Source organism: Carya illinoinensis, chromosome 4, assembly GCF_018687715.1.
Source record: "Carya illinoinensis cultivar Pawnee chromosome 4, C.illinoinensisPawnee_v1, whole genome shotgun sequence".
NCBI lineage: Eukaryota > Viridiplantae > Streptophyta > Magnoliopsida > Fagales > Juglandaceae > Carya > Carya illinoinensis.
This window is the reverse complement of record NC_056755.1, coordinates 33616690-33636945: the sequence shown is the minus strand read 5'-3', so window position 1 is coordinate 33636945 and position 20256 is coordinate 33616690. Positions and strand designations below refer to the sequence as shown.

General features: G+C 37.5%; 1 non-coding gene across 1 annotated transcript; it reads left to right on the top strand.

Moving 5' to 3' along the window:
• The first annotated feature begins 19824 nt into the window (after positions 1-19824).
• Positions 19825-19928, top strand: LOC122308632. The gene has a single exon (XR_006242151.1). It is a non-coding gene; the product is annotated as a small nucleolar RNA R71 (small nucleolar RNA).
• Positions 19929-20256: the final 328 nt, after the last annotated feature.

The following is a 20256-nucleotide window of genomic DNA, read 5'->3' as shown; positions in this document are numbered from 1 at the left end:
TTTCAAAAGCAAGGAAATTGAAAGGGAGTTTTATGGAATTAAAAGGGCCAATCAACGAGGTAATAACTAGAAGATGGTGGCTAGAAAATAAGGCTTATGGTAGCACCAAAAATACCAAGAAACCGAAAATGCAACCCATGGATTTAGACCAAAAACAGGGCACAGCAAGAACAAAATCAACAAGAAATTGAAGGACCAAATAAATGAAAATGAAATAGGAATATAAACACAAGCATGAGCCACGAAATTTACTAAGGAAAAAATAAGAGAAAGAACAACAATGGAGGCTCACAGAAAGACATGCAAAAAGGAGAGAAAATAGAGGAAATATAAATGCTAAAGAGGAAGAGATCTACACAGTTTTACATCAAAAGAGAAACCAAAAAATCAAGGAGAATAAGATGGAACCATTACCAGCCCAAAATGGAGAAATGGGTGATGGCGTTGCTGACTTGCAGAGGAGAGGAACCGAAAATAAAATAAAGACGAAGAAGAAGGAGGTGGTGCATGGCAAGAGAAGAAGAAAATAAATGGAGAAGAAGAACAGGAACAGGCGACGTAGAGAAGGAAGGAAACAAGCTGAAACATGAAGAAACCAAAAACTGAAGAAGAAGGAGGAGGCACATGGGAGAAAGAAGGAGAAGAAAAGAGGAGATGAGGAAGCCCTAAGGGCTGGACCAAACGGCACCATTTAGGGAAAAAAATAAAAGGGGTTGGGCTAGAGCAATGGGTTGGGCCGAAAATGAATGGGTTTGGCCCAAAAACAAAGAACGATCCACTAAAACAAAGCCCAATTTAAAATAATGGTCTAAGAAATGAAAAGGCACAATAAAAATAAATACAAGCTAAGTAAAAATACTACAACTAAACATTAGTAAAATAAAATAATTAAAGCCCAACAATAAAACAATTTAAACTAGAGAGTAATTTAAATGTAAAATAATAATTAATTTTTAGAAAGCACATAAAAATAAATTTCATAACTTAGAAATTACAAAATAATACGACGAAAATCACGTTTAATTTAAAATAAGAGAACCACTAATTATAATTATTTAAGTAATCCTTCAATAAAAATACACGTAAATATAGGGTATTACATATATACCAATAGAAGATGTTACATGCCTGAGGCACGTATGCCCAGTTGAATGTTTTCTATGTTTTTATCTTATTAACACTATAGCTCTTTAATTTATAGAATTTTTCATAGATATATATATATATATATATATATATTATTTTTTATTAACATTCTTTAATATGATTCATCCATTCTTTACAAAAATTAATTTATTTAAATAGAATCAACCATTGAAGGATTATATATATATATATATATATTTGTTTTTCATGTTTTCTATGTTTTTAACTTATTAACAACCCACTTCTGTAATTTACAAAACTTTCACGAGTACATATATTATTTTTTATTAAAATTATTCGATCTGATTCAGCCATCTTTTTCAAAAATTAATTTCTTTAAACAGAATCAACCATTGAAGGACTATATATATAAATTTGCTTTTCCATGTTTTCTATGTTTTTATCATATTAACAATCCACCTTTGTAATTTACAAAATTTTCATGAGTAGATATATTATTTTTTATTAAAAATCTTTAATTTGATTCATCTATCTTTTTTTTTTTTTTTAATAACCCTCATTGCCCACCCGTACAATAGACGAAATAAAATGACTGAGGGATTAAAATGGAAAATGAAAGTTTGCCCAAAATACATTGTTCATAAGCCGATAGCTGCTTTTAATATAAAATAGACATATATAATTTCTAATGATAAAAAATATATACATATAAATATATATATATATATATTATATATACTAATAATATAACATGTACAATATAAGAAATATATATACTAATATATATTGTATATTATATATATTAATATATAATATAGTAATATAATATAGTGTACGTAAGTACTAATATAGTATAAGTACTATTATATAGTATAATGGTGTGTTATGCTCCGACTCCCACATATGAAAATGTAGAAATCGTGATATTGGGATGATGACAATACGAGTCACGCACCCTAACGATAAGTGCTTAAAGTGTGTACAACCTACAAACATGTACAATAAAATTGCAGCATATATAAATAAAGAAGTTAACTAAGTATTAGAATTTTAAATACAAGACTACCAAATAAAAGTATTACAAAAAATTATACAGTTATCCAGCAAAAATAAAGTAAAAATCAATATTTACATAGCCAAAAAGTGATACATAACCCATGATCCAAAAGTAACCACATGTCACTCCTCCAACGAAGCCGATCCCTCATGCTCAACATTTTCTTTTGCATCAAAATCTACAATTCTATAAAACAGAATCATAGGGAAGAATACCATGTGGGATTGTGAATCTCAATAAGTAATCAACCAAACAACCCAAGAGATATAAAAACATTAATGCAACCAACATACATGCGTGCACATGATGAAACAAGCATGTGACCGAAAACACTCATTTTCTCCAAAATGGTTATTTTCCAACGCACGCCAAAAATCCTATTTAACCGAAAGCACGCCATTCAATAATATCTGCCATTTTTCAAAAAAAAAAAGGCCCAAATATAAACGACCATTTTCCCAAAAAAATGGTCATTGTATCCATTTAATCATAAACTATCATTTTTTCCAGAAAATGGCACAATATATTTATTTATCAAATCACTATAGGAAGGAATCACAGGCAAGACTACCACCATCTTTGCTTACCACAATCCCTACAACTTTCATTGTAGGTAGGAATAGCAGGTGGAACTACCATCATCCTCACTTACCACCATCACTACCACATGCACCGTAGGCAGGAATCACAAATGAGACTCTACCATCATCCCTGCTTACCACCATCCTTACAGTTCTTTTTTCTCTATTTCATTTCTTTCAGTTCATTCATTACAAACATACGCAAAATTCTTTCCCACATAAAAACTCAGTTTTCATCTACAACACATGAATATACATGCAATAAAGCAATGAAAATCATGATACTAAACACAACATAAAAACACCCAAGCATAATTCAATTCAATAAACAAACCCATACTCCTCGGACTCAAAGTCTAACACAACCAACCAGACTATAGAAATTATGTTACTGCAAAAATACATTCAAATCTCATAAAGTTTTTTGAAAAATTACTTAAAATGATGAAATATAATTTTCGGAAGATCAAGGTGGTGCTAGAGGTAGAGGCACAACGATGTAATAGTGTATTTTCGAAACAAGTCCTGGGTTACAAAAATTCCAAATTTTGAATGGAAACAAACTAAGACTTGGGATGGCTAGGGAAGCACTTAGAGATGATTTTCTGGCGGTGGTGGTTGTTGGCCGTGGGTGGCAGTGTGGACAGCGGTTGGAGGCTAAAATGATCCAATTGAAAATGTAGATAGAGGGGATTCAAAGGTGGTAGATCGGGGTTGAGGATGGATGGGTTAGGTAGCTAGGGGATCGCTGGTGATGTAGTAAAAAAAATGGTTGCCAATGCTGAAGGCACGACGGTGTACGAGCCCAAGGAAGTTGCAGCTTGAAGGCATGCGTGGAGGAGAATGGTGGCAAAGGGTGGGCTAAGAAAGAAGGGGGGTTGGTCGCCAGCCGATGGGGAAGGGAATGGAAGGGGCGGTGATGAAGCACAACGTCTCACAGCGGTGAATTGGGGAAGCAAAAAAATGAACAGGGGAGGAGGAGAGGGACGTCCCGCACTAGAGAGCAGAGGAGAAGAAAACAAAGAAGGAAAAGAGGAAAAAGGGAAAAGAAAAAGAAGGCAAAAAGAATAAAGGGAAAAAGAAAAAGGAATGAAAAGAAATGAGATCTAGTCATTTCAATCTGGGCCTCAAAACTGATCCAATCGAAAGACTTTTCAAAACAGTAAATTTAATAGAATAATTTAAACACTGTGACTATTGCGCCTAAACTTTGACTCAAATTAATGAACCAAAAATTTAGTACAGTTTTACCTGCAAGTATACAGGTGTTGTAGTATCTTACAAGATCGAATCCACAGGGATTGACTTTTATGATAAAGAAAATAAATTCAGATGATGAAACAAAATTACTAAAAGAAATGTACAATCGAATATAAAGATGAAGATTGTAAAATAACTGAATCAAACTAAAATGATAAAATGAATTGATATGGAGAAAGACTAAGGTTTCGAGGATCTGTTTAATAATTTATGATATTGTTTCCGATCGATTTACTTCAATTAAACTAGAATAATGATTCCGTTTAATTGGAAGATTTAGCATTTAAGATCAAGAAAAATAGTCGCTTATGATTGAGCGTGAACGATTGATGATTAAAACATTTACAAATCTATTTGAATACCATAGGGATTCCTCAAGCATTCACTGTATTCGAAAATCACAATGAATCAAGATGAGTATATGATAATCAAAATATCCAATAATAAAATCCTTCAATCGATTAAGCTCGCAAAATAAATTTTACGTGGATCCGAAAGCAATTTTCAAATCATTAAACTTCACCTCTAACCTTAGTATGAAAATTTAGCCAACCATGTTCATCACAATTGCTATAAAAATATTGTTCATGATAAAATTAAAATAAAATACAATGAAACTACACAATAACATAAAACTAAAAATAAAATAAAATAAAATAAAAGTTAAAACTCCCTCTCCATTTGGTGTCCGTTCCGTTTGCTCCAAACTCACTTCCGTCTGCTCCCTCCAACGCTCAGTGTCCCCATGCAACGTGACTCCCAAACATTGAAGTGCAGCGTCTAACCTCCCGAAAGTAAGCCAACCCACATCTTTGTCCAAGAACCCTTCCTTTTTCGTTCCAGTTTCAACCATACGAAAATGAAAACTGGTTCCACAGCTACTCTGTTTCTTTCTCTGAAAACAAAGAACCCAGTTCTTGTGTATCAGTAGCTTTCTCCTTCAGCCTGAGTTTATGTAAAACCAGCAGCTTCTCAACTCTCCTTCAGCCTGAGTTTACGTTAAACTGTGTCTTTCTAGCTTTTAGAAAATTAACCACCTCCGTAACCTCTCCTCAGCCTAGCTTTCCCTTCAGCGACGGACCGCCACGAAGAAAAGCAAAAACGCCAGAAAAGACCCCTAAATGTAAACTCTCTCTATTTTTCTATTTTGTTTTCTGTTCGTCCAATCCCCTCTCCGTTAATGTTGACAACATCGCTGTTTTCTTTTTCTTTTTTTAGCACAACACAACTCTCTCTTCTTATAGACTCCCACGTGAAGATGTACAACTCCCTTAATGCAATTTAAGCAAAGCACGGCACGGCACTTCCTTTCACTCCCTACATGTCTCCCTCTCTACAAGACAAGCACGGCTCTTCCTTTTAACCCACTCTCTCATACCTACTGCACCATCCAGCAACATATATATATAGTTGCCTCAATTCGCTGCCAAACTCCTCCAATCCCAATTCACTCCAGCCGACTTCTCACAAATAATCACCACCAACTTCATAAGTCAAGCACGGCACTCTTCACTATAGATTCACCTCCAATCCAAGTAATGCACGGCACCTCCCTTCTTTCTTTTTTTATTTTTTTCCAGCCCACATGCCTTCACGTTTCAGCTCCCTTTTTAGACTTTGACTTTGCATGTATTTGTCCACCGCAAAACATTTTCTTCATCGTATGTGTTTATAAACAATCAAGATAAGAAAGTCACCACCAAAGAGTTATCGTCAGTATCTTTTTCAGTTGCCAAGTACACTTCCTTCCTTCTCTTCTCAATTAATATGCACTTTTAGTCAAAAGTTCCAACCGAATTCCATTTAAATTTTATTTAAGCTGAAAATAAAAAGAAGAAACATAACACTCAAAAATAAATTAAAAGAAGAATAGATTATAAAAGTAGTGTGATGACCCACTTTTACGTGTATTTTCACTGAAGTGTTGTTTTTATTTTAATTAATATATTGGTCTATTTATTTTAAATTATTGTATTTTAAATTGGTTTTAATTTATTTGATGTTGTGTTTAATTTATTTAGTCGTTTTACGGTTTTTAAAATCATTTTCGGCTGATCAGTTTTGGGTCCGGAGTGAGGACTGGATCTCATTTCTTTTCCCTCATCTTTTTTTTTTCTTTTCTCTTTTTCCTTTTTCTTTTTCCTTTTTCCTTCTTTTTCTTTCTTTTTCTTTCTTTTCTTCTTCTTTCTTCTCCTTTCTCTCCCACGTACGCCGAACAGTTCTTTTTCTCCTTCCCGTCGACGCCCCTTTGACCTCCCAGTTCTCCGCCGTCCGGCCACCGTTTAGTGCACCACCACCACCATTCTCTTCCCCTTCCACCAGAGATCATTTGCACCAATTTTCAGAGCCATCGGACCAGCCGTTAGCCACCGCGAGCCGCCGGAAGTCACTGCACCTGTTCTATTTTTGCCCCTGTCGCCGGTTACTTTCGTAGCCCAGAACTGCCGCTTGCCAGTGGCGTGGCCTACACCACTCATCCAATTTTCTTCCCCTCTCACCGGTGAACATCCCCACCAAGTTTCACCTCCATCCGAGCCACCGTTAGCCGCCACGTGCTCCTCCAAGCCATATGGTTTTTCACCGATTCTGGCGTCGTTGCACCACCTTCGGCCACCATCTCTTCACAGCTTCTTCCCCTACCTCTTGCTGACCTAAACCACCCATTTCTGGCCTCGATCCGTTGCTAGAGTAGCTCCCACGAGCTCAACTCCGTTCAGCCCCTTTTTGGCCTTCGACAGCCATTTCCACTACCACCCACGGCCAAACTTCACTTCCACTAGCTTCATAAACATCCTTAGATCATTCCCTATCAATCCCGAGCCTTGGTTTGTCCTCGTTCAAAAGTGGGTATTTTACAACCCACGGCCACAGTGAAATTTCACTGTTACGTTGCTTTCCTTCCGTTGTTTGCAATGCCGCGTGTTTTCTAAAAATACCATATAGTGCTGTAAGTATTTTTCAAACCCTAATTTTAGATTTAAATATATTTTTCTCTTTCAATAATTAATTGTTGTTGGTTGGCTGATTCTGGACTGAGTCCGAGGAGTTTGGGGGTCGGATGGATGGAGGACGGAGTGCTTGGTTTTGCTTGTTTGTGTTTGCTTGTTTATTTGAGCCATGGGGCGTGAGTTGCATATTGTGTTTATATGCATTTTGTTTTAATCGAGAAAATCCTGTTTTATTGGCGTAAATGGTTTTGGGTGCGTCTGTCTCACGAGCCCAAGTCGGGATGGGTTAATATCTCGGTGGAGCTCCTCTGGTCACTCGAGAGTGGATAATACTGAGTGACATCCCCTGGGTTGTCGCAGGGCGACGACCGGATCGCACGATACGGTAACGCTGTCGTGACGACTCCGTGGTTCCTAGAGTGGCGGGGACTAGAGGATGGCCTGGCCAGGTATGCGCGGGGCGCGAGTCTGGGCATCGCTCATTTAGGTGTCACATGCGTAGTCGTTACCTGCGGTGTGGCACAGAGCCAGGGTGTGCGGGTGATCCCTAGGGGAGATCATGGTGCATGCATAACCGGATTGTTTTTATGGTTTTCGGATGTGGGCCATTTTCTAAAAAAATGGCAATGTTTGGTTTTCGAGACTTTTGATCCATTTTCTGGGAAAATGGTGGTTGGGGCCATTATCTGGGATAATGGCGAGGCTTGGTTTTAAGGATATGTTTTTGTGGGTCAAATGGGTTTGATGCGGTTCCGCCGGGACGCTGATGTTATGCTTTGTATTTGGTTTAAATTTATGTTTGTGTTTTGTAATATTTATTTAAATATGTGTTGAACAGCTTTGTATTAAACAAGAAAAATTCTGGTACTTAGTTATTGACTTGCTTTTCGCTGCGTATTTCTCGTGCACATTCGTGCTTATACACACACTTGGCACACATCGATAGGATGATGACCCGTGATGTCATCATCTGGATGTCTCGATTTCCCCGTGTTCGTGCGTGGGGATTTGGGGGCGTCACAGGTGGTATCAGAGCGATTTGGCTCTGGGTAAAACCACATGTCCCGTAGGTAGTACCAGAATGTTTTTAAAGTTGTGTTTTAAAATTTATTTTAAGTAAAGTTGCTTTTGAATATGTTTTAATTGTTTTATTTGTTTGAGCTTGTGTTATTGCATGCTGATTTCTTTTTTTTTGTTTTCTTGTTATGTGGTTTGATTTGGGTTTTTGGTTTTATGTTGTTGGTTTTATTTGTTTTTCTTAAAGGGGGTCAAATGTTGTGTTGTGGCAAGAAGGCGGTATAATCGAGGATACTATTATTAGGCAAGAACATTTAGTGTAGTAGGCTTGAATTTTTAGCGATGTGGTTTGCTTGTATGATGTTGAGGTCTGAAGGGAATGTCATGGTTTAGGCAATCTTTGTAAGGCGGGAACTCACGTAGCAATGAGGAGAGGGATTAGCTTTAAGTCGCTTAAGATGATTGAGGTCAAGGTTTTGTAGAATTTATGTAATGAGGCTATAAGATAGGAGAGTGTAGGTTCAACGAACTTTAAGGATGTGTTTAAGGGAATTTTGTTTAAGGATTGGGGTCTATTGCTGCTGTGACCTGGCAGCGCTTTAAGAAAGAATTTAATGATTGCTTCTTTCTTGCTTCAGTGAGGCGGCAAAAAGTAAGAGAGTTCTCAAGTTTAGTCCAAGGGAGCATGACCGTGGAGCAGTACGCCCAAAAATTTATAGAACTTGGGCGATTCGCTCCTCACCTCATCGCCTCGGAGGAGATGTAGGTAGAGCGTTTCCATGAGGGTCTACGTTCTAATATACGCCGAATGGTGGTCAGCCACCGAATATTCACTTTTTAGGATTTAGTGGATGTGGTCACTCTTGTAGAGCGGGAGAATAATCTGAATATGGGCTCCCCTTCAAGACAAAAGAGGCGGAGTTTTACTGGTGAAGGAAGTAGTTCGGGTTCGCCTCAGAAGTTTGTTCAGCGGGCCGGGACTCGACCATAAGCAGCCTCGGGAGTGCTTATGGGAGGCTGAGTTCCAGTTTGTGGCAAATGTAATAGAGCTCATGAGGGTGAGTGTCGTCTGGGTAGTAATCAATGTTTTGAATGCGGTCAGATGGGGCATTTTGCTCGTGAGTGCCCTAGTCGAGTTCAAGAAAGCCGTGGAGCTCGTCGCAGTGGTAGAACTAACCAGAGGCATTTAGCTCGGGCTCGAATCTACGCAGTGACTCTTGGTACTGTTGGAGGCGAGGTTACGAAGATTCAGAATGCTGGAGTCATGGCAAGTAGGGGTCTAATCTAATCTTTAGTGATGAACGCCTTGTGTGGTTTGTTTTTCTTATATTATAGAGGCTTAGAGAGAGTGGCATGATCTGGGTGATCTTTTAGGGAAGTAGAATAATTGAGTTCTTTAGTTCCGAGGAGTTTATGAAATGGTCTATAGCGTAGTAGATTGTAAGTTCAACAAATTTCAAGGATAGATTTTATGAAATTTCATTAAAGTTTTAAAGTTTGGGGCCTTATAGATTTTAGGAAAATAAGTTTATGGTAATTAAGGTGTTAGGTTCGACAAGCTTTGGGGGGGAAATAATTAAGTTTCGAGTTTTAGATTTCGTGATTCGGATGTGTAATTTGGTGGCAAATAGGGCTTTAGATTTTACAAGCTTTTAAGGTGAATGTTTCGGATTAAAGCCACCAATCTTGAGAATTTCAAAAAATGATTTATTATCTATTAATGTTTTAGAATTTGAAAGATTTGAGAAGTCGATTTTTCTATTATGGGATGTAAGTTCTTTGATCTTAGAGATTCCGGAAGATGATTCTTGTTTGATTTAAGGTCTTAGAATTGCAGAAATTGAAGGACTGATTTATAATTGGAATTGAGTTCTTAGTTTTACAGACTTAGTACTGTAGCTTGATCTACTCTAGTGAGTGATTAGTTTGTAACCATTAAAATGGGGTTGATTAGAGTTGAGTTATTGATATGAAAATTTTTCTAGAGTAGATTCCTTTGAGAATTGGAGGTAATGATCTAGTTCGTGTTTTTCTTTGAGGATTGAATATATCGAGCTAGTTTAGAAAAATATTTACTGTTAACCCGAGGCTGTAGTGGCAGATTTTAGGAAATGATTCTATTGACTTGAAAGATATAGGTTCATCAGGGTGTTGGAAATAGTAGATTTTGTGTTGGTATTAAATACGATTGAATTTGAGGCTATATGATCTGCAGACTTTTGGGAATGGATTCTTAGCAGGTCTAAGGTCATTCTCGGTACCAAACTTTAAGCAATGGCTAGTTGCTGATTTAAGTATATAAGTTGAGTAGATTCAGTAATGATTCTTGTTGAGTTGAGGATATAAGTCCATGTGATGGAAATGTAATAATGGATCACTTGTACGTTTGAATGATTTGTGGTGTTGGCTAAGAGTACATGAGATCGATGAGTAGTAATGGTAAGTGCGTATGGATTTCGGGGGGTGCTGGTTCTAGTCTCATCTATTTTTGGCTTGGTAGGAGTTGAAGAGGAATCTGTGTGATAATATTAAATTCAAGAGATTTTGGCTCTGGGTCGTTTGGTAAGTTGAACGGAATGTATAGTCGAATCGGGTTACCCATTGGGATGATGGTTTGAAACGACTGTTATATTCATCTTGAGAATTAATTGCGACTTGAAGTTATAGGAATTTAAATTGGTGAGGCTATACTTTTCTTTGGAGATCAAGTATCCAGTTGGGAGAATTGGAGATATGGTTATTTAACTTGAAAGAGATCGTTAGGTCACCATGTATGGTGTATGAAGTAATAAAGCAGTAGGATCCATGAGTGTTGTTTAATAGTTTTTGATGGATTGAAGATTTAAACAGTATGGCCTGTCTTGAGATTTAAACAGTATGAAGGAATTAGTTGTGCTAAAACTATAGTTTTTGAGAGTACAAGTAGGTGGGTGAGTTACCAAGAGCGTTTTGATTATGTCTAGGTGATGTCAATGGTAATTTATAATGAGTTTGAAGTATGGGATATCGGATAGAAGTTATAAGCGCTCTCGTTGGTTGGCCGGGAAGGACTTGGGCCTTTTGGAGATGCTTCTTATCTTTAGAAGAGACAGGTGTATTTTGAGATGATGTTATGTGTTTTCAAATTGGGGCCTGGAGGTTGATTAGTATTGGTTTCTGTCATTAATCAATGGATGTATTTTTGCAGAATGTCGATTTTCGTTTAGGGCAGCGATGGCCAACTGAGGAATGAGTGGAGATTTGTGGTTTTTGGAAGTATATGATTTTCTATGGAAATGTGGTAAACGTTTTCTTGTGGTTAGGTGTGGATTGAGCTTATACTTCATGATATTAATTTTTGAGGATATAGCCTTTATGTATGTTGGTGAGTTATCAGAGTGCACGCGAAAGCATGATTTTTGGAGATTTTTAGAAGTTCAAATTTTGTATCGATTTTGAGGAATTAGTAGTAATTCAGAGTTTTAATGGGAGATTAATCTTTTGGTCGTGCAAATTTTATTTATTGATGGTTAATTTCGGGAAGTGGCTATTAGGTTACCAAGGTTGGAATAGGATGAAAATTCGGAAGGTAAAGCAAAGGCGTCACCGGAGATTTCTTTTTTCTTTTTCCTTTTTCTTTTTTCTTTTTCCTTCTTTTTCTTTCTTTTTCTTTCTTTTCTTCTTCTTTCTTCTCCTTTCTCTCCCGCGTACGCCGAACAGTTCTTTTTCTCCTTCCCGTCTCCGCCCCTTTGACCGCCTAGTTCTCCGCCGTCCGGCCATCGTTTAGTGCACCACCACCACCATTCTCTTCCCCTTCCACCAGAGATCATCCCCACCAATTTTCAGAGCTATCGGACCAACCGTTAGCTACTGCGAGCCGCCGGAAGTCACTGCACATGTTCTATTTTTGCCCCTGTCGTCGGTTGCTTTCGCAGCCCAGAACCGCCGCTCGCCGGCGGCGTGGCCTACACCACCCACCCAGTTTTCTTCCCCTCTCACCGGTGAACATCCCCACCAAGTTTCACCTCCATCCGAGCCACCGTTAGCCGCCACGAGCTCCTCCAAGCCATACGGTTTTTCACCGATTCCAGCGCCGTCGCACCACCTCCGACCACCATCTCTTCACAGCTTCTTCCCCTACCTCTTGCCGACCTAAACCACCCATTTCCGGCCTCGATCCGTTGCCGGAGCAGCTCCCATGAGCTCAACTCTGTTTAGCCACTTTTTGGCCTTCGACCGCCATTTCCACCACCACCCAAGGCCAAACTTCACTTCCACTAGCTTCATAAACATCCTTAGACCATTCCCTATCAAGCCTGAGCCTTGGTTTGTCCTCGTTCAAAAGTGGGTATTTTACAACCCACGGCCACAGTGAAATTTCACTGTTACATTGCTTTCCTTCTGCCCTTTGCAACGCCCCGTGTTTTCTAAAAATACCATATAGCACTGTAAGTATTTTCCAAACCCTACTTTTAGATTTAAATATATTTTTCTCTTTCAATAATTAATTGTTGTTGGTTGGCTGATTCCGAACTGAGTCCGAGGAGTTTGGGGGTCGGATGGATAGAGGACGGAGTGCTTGGTTTTGCTTGTTTGTGTTTGCTTGTTTATTTGAGCCATGAGGCGTGAGTTGCATATTGTGTTTATGTGCATTTTGTTTTAATTGAGAAAATCCCGTTTTATTGGCGTAAATGATTTTGGGTGCGTGTGTCTCACAAGCCCAAGCCGGGATGGATTAATATCCCGGTGGAGCTCCTCTGGTCACTCGGGAGTGGATAATACTGAGTGACATCCCCTGAGTTGTCACAGGGCGACGACCGGATCGCACGATACGGTAACACTATCGTGACGACTCCGTGGTCCCTAGAGTGGCGGGGACTAGAGGATGGCCTGATGGCGCGAGTCTGGGCATCGCTCGTTTAGGTGTCACATGCGTAGTCGTCACCTGCAGTGTGGCACAGAGCCAGGGTGTGCGGGTGATCCCTAGGGGAGGTCATGGTGCATGCATAACTGGATTGCTTTTATGATTTTCGAATGTGGGCCATTTTCTGGGAAAATGGCGATGTTTGGTTTTCGAGACTTTTGATCCATTTTCTGGGAAAATGGTGGTTGGGGCCATTATCTGGGATAATGGCGAGACTTGGTTTTAAGGATATGTTTTTGTGGGCCAAATGGGTTTTTGGCGTGCGTGGAAAAATTATGGTTTTATGGCGCATGTGCATTGGTTTGTCTTTCATGCATATTATTTGAGTTTTATATGTTTTTATCTAGTGGTGTTTGGAGTTTACTTACCTGCGGCAGCATTTTTGGTACCGTAAATTTTGGTGTAGAGATCGAGGATGAGGAGGAGGAGGCTGAGCCCGAGGATGCGGCTCTGCCGGGACGCTGATGTTATGCTTTGTATTTGGTTTAAATTTATGTTTGTGTTTTGTAATATTTATTTAAATATGTGTTGAACAGCTTTGTATTAAACAAGAAAAATTCTGGTACTTAGTTATTGACTTGCTTTTAGCTGCGTATTTCTCGTGCACATTCGTGGCTTATACACACACTTGGCACACGTCGATAGGATCATGACCCGTGATGTCATCATCCGGACGTCTCGATTTTCCCGTGTTCGTGCGTGGGGATTTGGGGGCGTCACAAGTAGACTATATATGTGAGGAAATATTGTCTCATTAAATCATAGTTATAAAATTAAGCATAAACATGATATCAATCAATTAAAAATCACAACTCGTATTTATGCTTATTAACCATTTTTTTTATCTAAAACCAATAATAGTGTCACGAAGAATTTAAAATACATTAGTTTTAAATAGCTAAACTATGCAATATTTCAGCTCAATCACAACCCCCAACTAGCTTTTTGCTATTACTTGAGCAAAATAGTGAAAATTAATTGAGATGAATATTGCATAAAGCTCAAAATTCAAACAAAAACAATCAAACATAATTCTGAATTCTCACAAAAAATTGATTCGTGTCTACTCAACACCAGGAGTTGTATCCACAAGGAAAGTCTCAATAACTGTTCACATAGAATTAGGGCAAATGTCTCAGAATTCGGATATGTGTGTGTGGCTAAACCTCTGTGTGTTCCTCACTAATAAGCATGATTTATCATAGGATTTTTCAAGCTTAAGATTAATCATTATTGATTCTAACTACCTCAAAGCCTAAGAGACTAGCAGTTTTCACGCCAACTCTGTTTAAAAGTTGAACATTCAACCTCATAGTTTTAGGTAACTGTTTCTAGCCCTTTATTTAGAAAAACTTGCACGATTTTTATTTATTTATTTATTTATTTTAAGTGGAGGAATCAGGCCTATGAATGTGCGCCTAACCACACTTTCACAAGTCAGCCCTTACCACTAGTCTACCTAAATGATATTTTTTTATTTTTTTTTATAGTATAAGGCTCGGTAGTCCTGCAGTTTACTTCTCCTGTTTTAAAACAATGAACATTAATGAGGAACACTACAAGTGTAAGCATGTGCAAAATGTTCTTTCAAAACTTGCCCTTCATTCTATATAAATCATACTAATTTTCATTTCTGTAAATATCGCATCCCGGTGTTTCAAGTCATTCCTCAACAAAATATGATGCATCATAAGTCATGCTCTATGCTTAAGATTAAAAATAAATCTTCACAAAATAATTCTACTCAACTACTCCACCAAGATAGTCAAATTTCACAAAAATGCTAAAAGTGTGTGTTAATCATTTATGTTTCAATGCACCTCACAAAATTTTTTATTTTTTATTTTTTAATTTTTAATTTTTATATTTATTTGATTTTTTTTTAGTTACTAATAAATTTTCAACAGAAAACCCTCCCCCAACTAAATGTGACATTGTCCTCAATGTTCGGCAATTGAATGTTTGATGATGTATGCTAGACAAGCATGAATTGGAGCAAGATAAATACTGTAGAACATATATTGAGACGAAAATTATTAAACAGAGAGGAAAGAATTCACCTGAAATACTTGAGTGCACACAAGAAGTAGATTTCTGTCAAAGTTAAAAGACACAAAAAAAAATGAAAGAAAGAAAAACAAAACAAACAAATACGGTATATACAATGAAGAATCAGAAATTAATTCTGATAAGCAGGATCCTCCAGAGTAGTGGACTCAACCTCTGGAGTGAAATCATCCAAAAATTGTTTCAACCTTTGTCCATTAACTTCAAAAACATTACCATTTTCTGGATTTTCTATCTCAATGGCCCCAAAAGGATAAAAGTTTTTACAATAAAGGGGCCAATCCATCGGGATCGAAGCTTGCCAGGAAACAAATGAAGCCTTGAATTATACAACAAAACTTTTTGGGAAGGCTCAAAAGATTTTTGAAAAATATTTTTGTCATGAAAATTTTCATTCTCTCCTTGGCGGCGCGAGAGTTTTCGTTAGTTTCATTCCTGATTTTCTCTAACTCATTAAGCTGAAACTTACGAAGAGAGCAAGCTTTATCCATATCAAAATTAAATTGCTTGATTGCCCAATAAGCTTTGTGTTCCAATTCCACAGGTAAGTGACATACCTTTCCAAAAATGAGTCAATATGGAGATATACCAATCGGGGTTTTAAAAGTAGTACGGTATGCCCAAAGTGCATCGGTTAGTCGTAAAGACCAATCTTTGCGACTTGGGTTAACCGTCTTTTCTAAAATTTTTTTGATCTCCCGATTAGATACCTCAACTTGGCCACTTGTTTGTGGATGATAAGGGGTAGCAACCTTATGAGTAATACCATATTTTTGCATTAAGGCCTCGAAAGGCTTATTACAAAAATGTTTACCCCCATCACTGATAATGGTTTGAGGTGTTTCAAACCTTGATAAAATATTTTCTTTCAAAAATTTCAATACCACTTTGTGATCATTGTTTTTGCATGGAACAACCTCAATCCATTTGGACACATAATCCATAGCTACCAAAATGTAGAGATTGCCAAAAGAAACTGGGAAGGGTCCCATGAAGTCGATGCCCCAACAATCAAATATTTCAACAACCAAAGTTGGATTTAATGGCATCATACTCCAACGAGTAATCCCTCCCAACTTTTGACAACGCTCACAAGTTTTACAAAATTCATTGGTGTCCTTGAAAATGGTAGGCCAATAGAAACCACATTGCAAAATTTTAAAAGCAGTTTTCTTTCTAGAAAAATGGCCATCACATGCCCCAGAGTGACAAAAAGCTATCACACTTTGAAATTCATTATCGGGAATACATCGTCTAATTATCCTGATCTGGGTAATACTTGAACAGATATAGATCATCCCAAAAGAATTTTCTTACCTCCACAAAAAATTTCCTTTTATCTTGTTGAGTCCAAATGTGAGGAATTTCACATGTAACAAGAAATTTAGCAATGTCAGCGTACCATGGCACTTGAGATATACCAAAAAGTTGCTCGTCTGGAAATGTGCTTTAATAGGAACTGTCTCTATGCAATTTGAAAGAACAAGTCTAGACAGATGATCAGCAACAATATTTTCAACTCCTTTTTTATCTTTGATTATCAGATAAAATTCTTGCAGCAAAAGGATCCATCTAAGCAACTTGAGCTTTGCATCTTTTTTCGCTAAAAGGTACTTTAACTCAGCATGATCAGTAAAGATGACAATTTGAGATCCAATCAAATAAGAGCGAAATTTGTCAAGTGTAAAAATTACTGCAAGTAGCTCCTTTTCAGTTGTTGAATAATTCATTTGAGCATTGTTTAAAGTTCTACTTGCATAATAAATAACACAAGGCTTTTTGTCCTTACGTTGGCCCAACACAGCTCCAACAACATATTCACTAGCATCACACATAATCTCAAATGGTAAATTCCAATCAGGTGATCGCATAATTGGGGCTGAAATCAACATACCTTTTAGCTTTGTAAAAGCTAACTCACAATCATCAGTCAACACAAAAGAATTTTCCTTTGACAATAAATTGCACAAAGGTCTAGAAATTGTGCTGAAGCCTTTAATGAATCTCCTGTAAAAACCTGTATGACCTAGAAAAGATCTGATATCCCTGATGTTCTTTGGGATGGGAAATTTAGAAATTAATTCAATTTTGGCCTTGTCCACTTCAAAACCTTGAGAAGAAACAATGTGACCAAGAACAATACCTTGAGTGACCATAAAATGACACTTCTCCCAGTTTAAAATCAAATTCTTTTCTTTGTATCTAATCAGTACTCTTTCCAAATGAGTCAAACATTCATCAAATGAATCACCAAAAATAGAAAAATCATCCATGAATATTTCAACGAAACGCTCTACCATGTCACTGAATATGCTCATCATGCATCGTTGAAATGTAGCAGGAGCATTACAAAGTCCAAATGGCATCCTTCGATATGCAAAGGTACCAAATGGACATGTAAAAGTGGTCTTTTCTTGATCTTCAGAAGCAATCTCCATTTGGTTATATCCAGAATAACCATCTAGGAAGCAATAGAATTTATGGCCCGCTACACGTTCAATGATTTGATCCATGAATGGTAGGAGAAAATGATCATTTCTGGTGACAGAATTTAGTTTTCTACAGTCAATGCACATACGCCAACCAGTAGTAACTCCAGTTGGGATCTATTCATTATTAGCATTCTTAACTACAGTCACACCAGATTTCTTGGGTACCACCTGCGTGAGACTAACCCATTTGCTATCAGAAATAGGGTAAATTATCCCTACATCCAGAAGTTTTAACACCTCTACTCTGACAACTTCTTTCATGTTGGGGTTCAGTCTACGCTGCATTTCTCTAGAGGGTTTAGAATTGTCCTCTAGATAAATCCTGTGGGTACAAATCAAAGGGCCGATACCTTTGATATCAGCTATGGTCCATCCTATTGCCTCTTTGTGTTCAATGAGAACACCAATCAATTTTCTCTCCTGAATTTCATCCAATTTTGATGAAATGACCACTGGTAATGTCTCTGTTTGGCCTAAAAATGCATATTTGAGATCAGCAGGTAGAGGTTTCAAGTCGAGTTTTGGTGTTTGCACACTTGAAGGGAGAGACACGACATTATGAGGCGGTAATTCCTCAAAACCTGTTCTCCATTTATCAGTGTCCATTATAGGAGTAGATTCTAGCAAAAAATTCATAGATGCAAGCACAGAGTCATCATGAAAATTTGCACCATGAACCAAACAAGCCTCAAGAGGGTCAGAAAAACTTGACAAATCAAATTTATTTTGAACAAGAGTTTGGATCAGATTTACTTCATGCACATCATCATCATCACCAGGTTGTTTACAAATATTGAAAATATTCAACTTCAAAGTCATGTTGCCAAAAGAAATTATCATCACACCACTCCTACAATTTATTAAAGCATTTGAGGTCGCAAGGAACGGCCTACCCAAAATTATAGGAATTTGGGTGCAAATATCAAAGACAGGTTCTGTGTCCAAAACAATGAAATCCACTGGGAAATAAAATTTGCCTACTTGAACTAGCATATCCTCAACTATCCCTCTTGATATTTTAATTGAACGGTCAGCAAATTGGAGTGTTACCTTGGTGGGTTTAAGCTCACCAAGACCCAACTGCTCATATACCGAGTAGGGTAGGAGGTTAACACTAGCTCTGAGGTCAAGTAAAGTTTTTTCAATTTTAAAATTTCCAATCATGCAGGAAATTGTTGGACAACCCGGGTTTTTGTACTTTGGTGGAAAATTGTTCTGGAGGATGGCGCTTACCTGCTCAGTGAGAAAAGCCTTCTTCTGCACCTTCATCTTATGCTTCACTGTGCATAAATCTTTCAAAAATTTAGCATACGATAGAATTTGTTTGATTGCATCCAACAAAGGAATGTTGATTTTTACTTGTTTGAAAATTTCAAGAATATCAGTATTCTGAACCAACTTGTGAGAATGTTGCAACCTTTGGGAAAATGGGGCTGGTATTGGGGCTTTCACAGGCATATCTAATTCAACCTTCTCAAGTTCACCATCACTCTTAGAATTTAAAGAGTTGTTAGTCTCATCAACTTTCGTTGTTGAAATATTCTTATCAATTATTTTTCCACTGCGTAGAGTGGTGATGGACTTGGCATGTTCAAATTTTGAATCAGAAGGATTTGAATTTCTTACCTCAAATTTACCTTTGGGATTTGGCTGAGGTTGAGCAGGAAACTTACCCTTTTCTTGAGCATGTAATGCAGAGGTCAAGTCGCTAATAGAACTTCTCATCTCAGTAATGGCTTGCATTGTCTGAGTGTTGATATTGACTTGTCCTTGCATAAAAGTCTGTAATGTCTCCTCAAGGGTTTTCTTATGTGGAGACACATAACGAGTAGAAGAAGATTGCCCTTGAGGATTTTGATTTGAATTGGACTCATTCCTCCAACTAAAATTGGGGTGATTTCTCCATCCAAGATTATATGTTTCCGAATAAGGGGGAGAAAATGGTCTCCTATAGGAATTCATGACATTTGCTTGTTCGTACAACACCTCTTTAAAAGCAGGGATTGTTGGACAATCTTGAGTTAGGTGTCCACTAATATCACAAATGCCACAATTTTCTTCTTCTTTTTCAATGGCCTTAGTCGAATTTACCTTCCTAAGTTCTATGGCTTCGACTTTTCTTGTCAGACTTGCTATCCTAGCATTCACATCATCATTTCCTTTAAGAAAATACATACCTTCTTGAGACATGGCACTGAGTTTGGGCTTATTTGACCGATCAGAACGATCTGTGTTATCCCAAGATTGGGCATTTTCAGCTAACTGGTCAAAATAGTCCCAAGCGTCATCAGGATCTTTATTTAAAAAATCACCGTTACACATCATTTCTGCAAACTGACGCATTTGAGATGTTAAACCTTCATAGAAAAAACTGATGGTGGGCCAAGTCTCATAGCCATGATGTGGGCAAGTTAGCAACAATTCTTTAAAACGTTCCCAACATTGAAAAAATGTTTCATTTTCCTTTTGAGAAAAATTCATAATATTTCTACGAAGAGTGTTGGTCCTATGAGTAGGAAAAAACTTTTTCAAAAATTCTCTTTGCATTTCTTGCCATGTGCCGATAGATCTTAGTCTCAAGAAATTCAACCAATTTTTAGCTTTTTCTTTCAAAGAGAATGGAAACAACTTTAATCTAACAACATCGTCATTGATAGTTTGGTTTTGTAAAGTTGTACAAACTTCTTCAAATTCTTTTAGATGCAAATAAGGACTTTCTGAATCTAAGCCATGAAACTTGGGAAGTAATTGGATTACTCCTGGTTTTAAATCAAAATTTTCCATATTCGTAGGAAAAATCATGCAAGATGGAGTACTTGTCCTT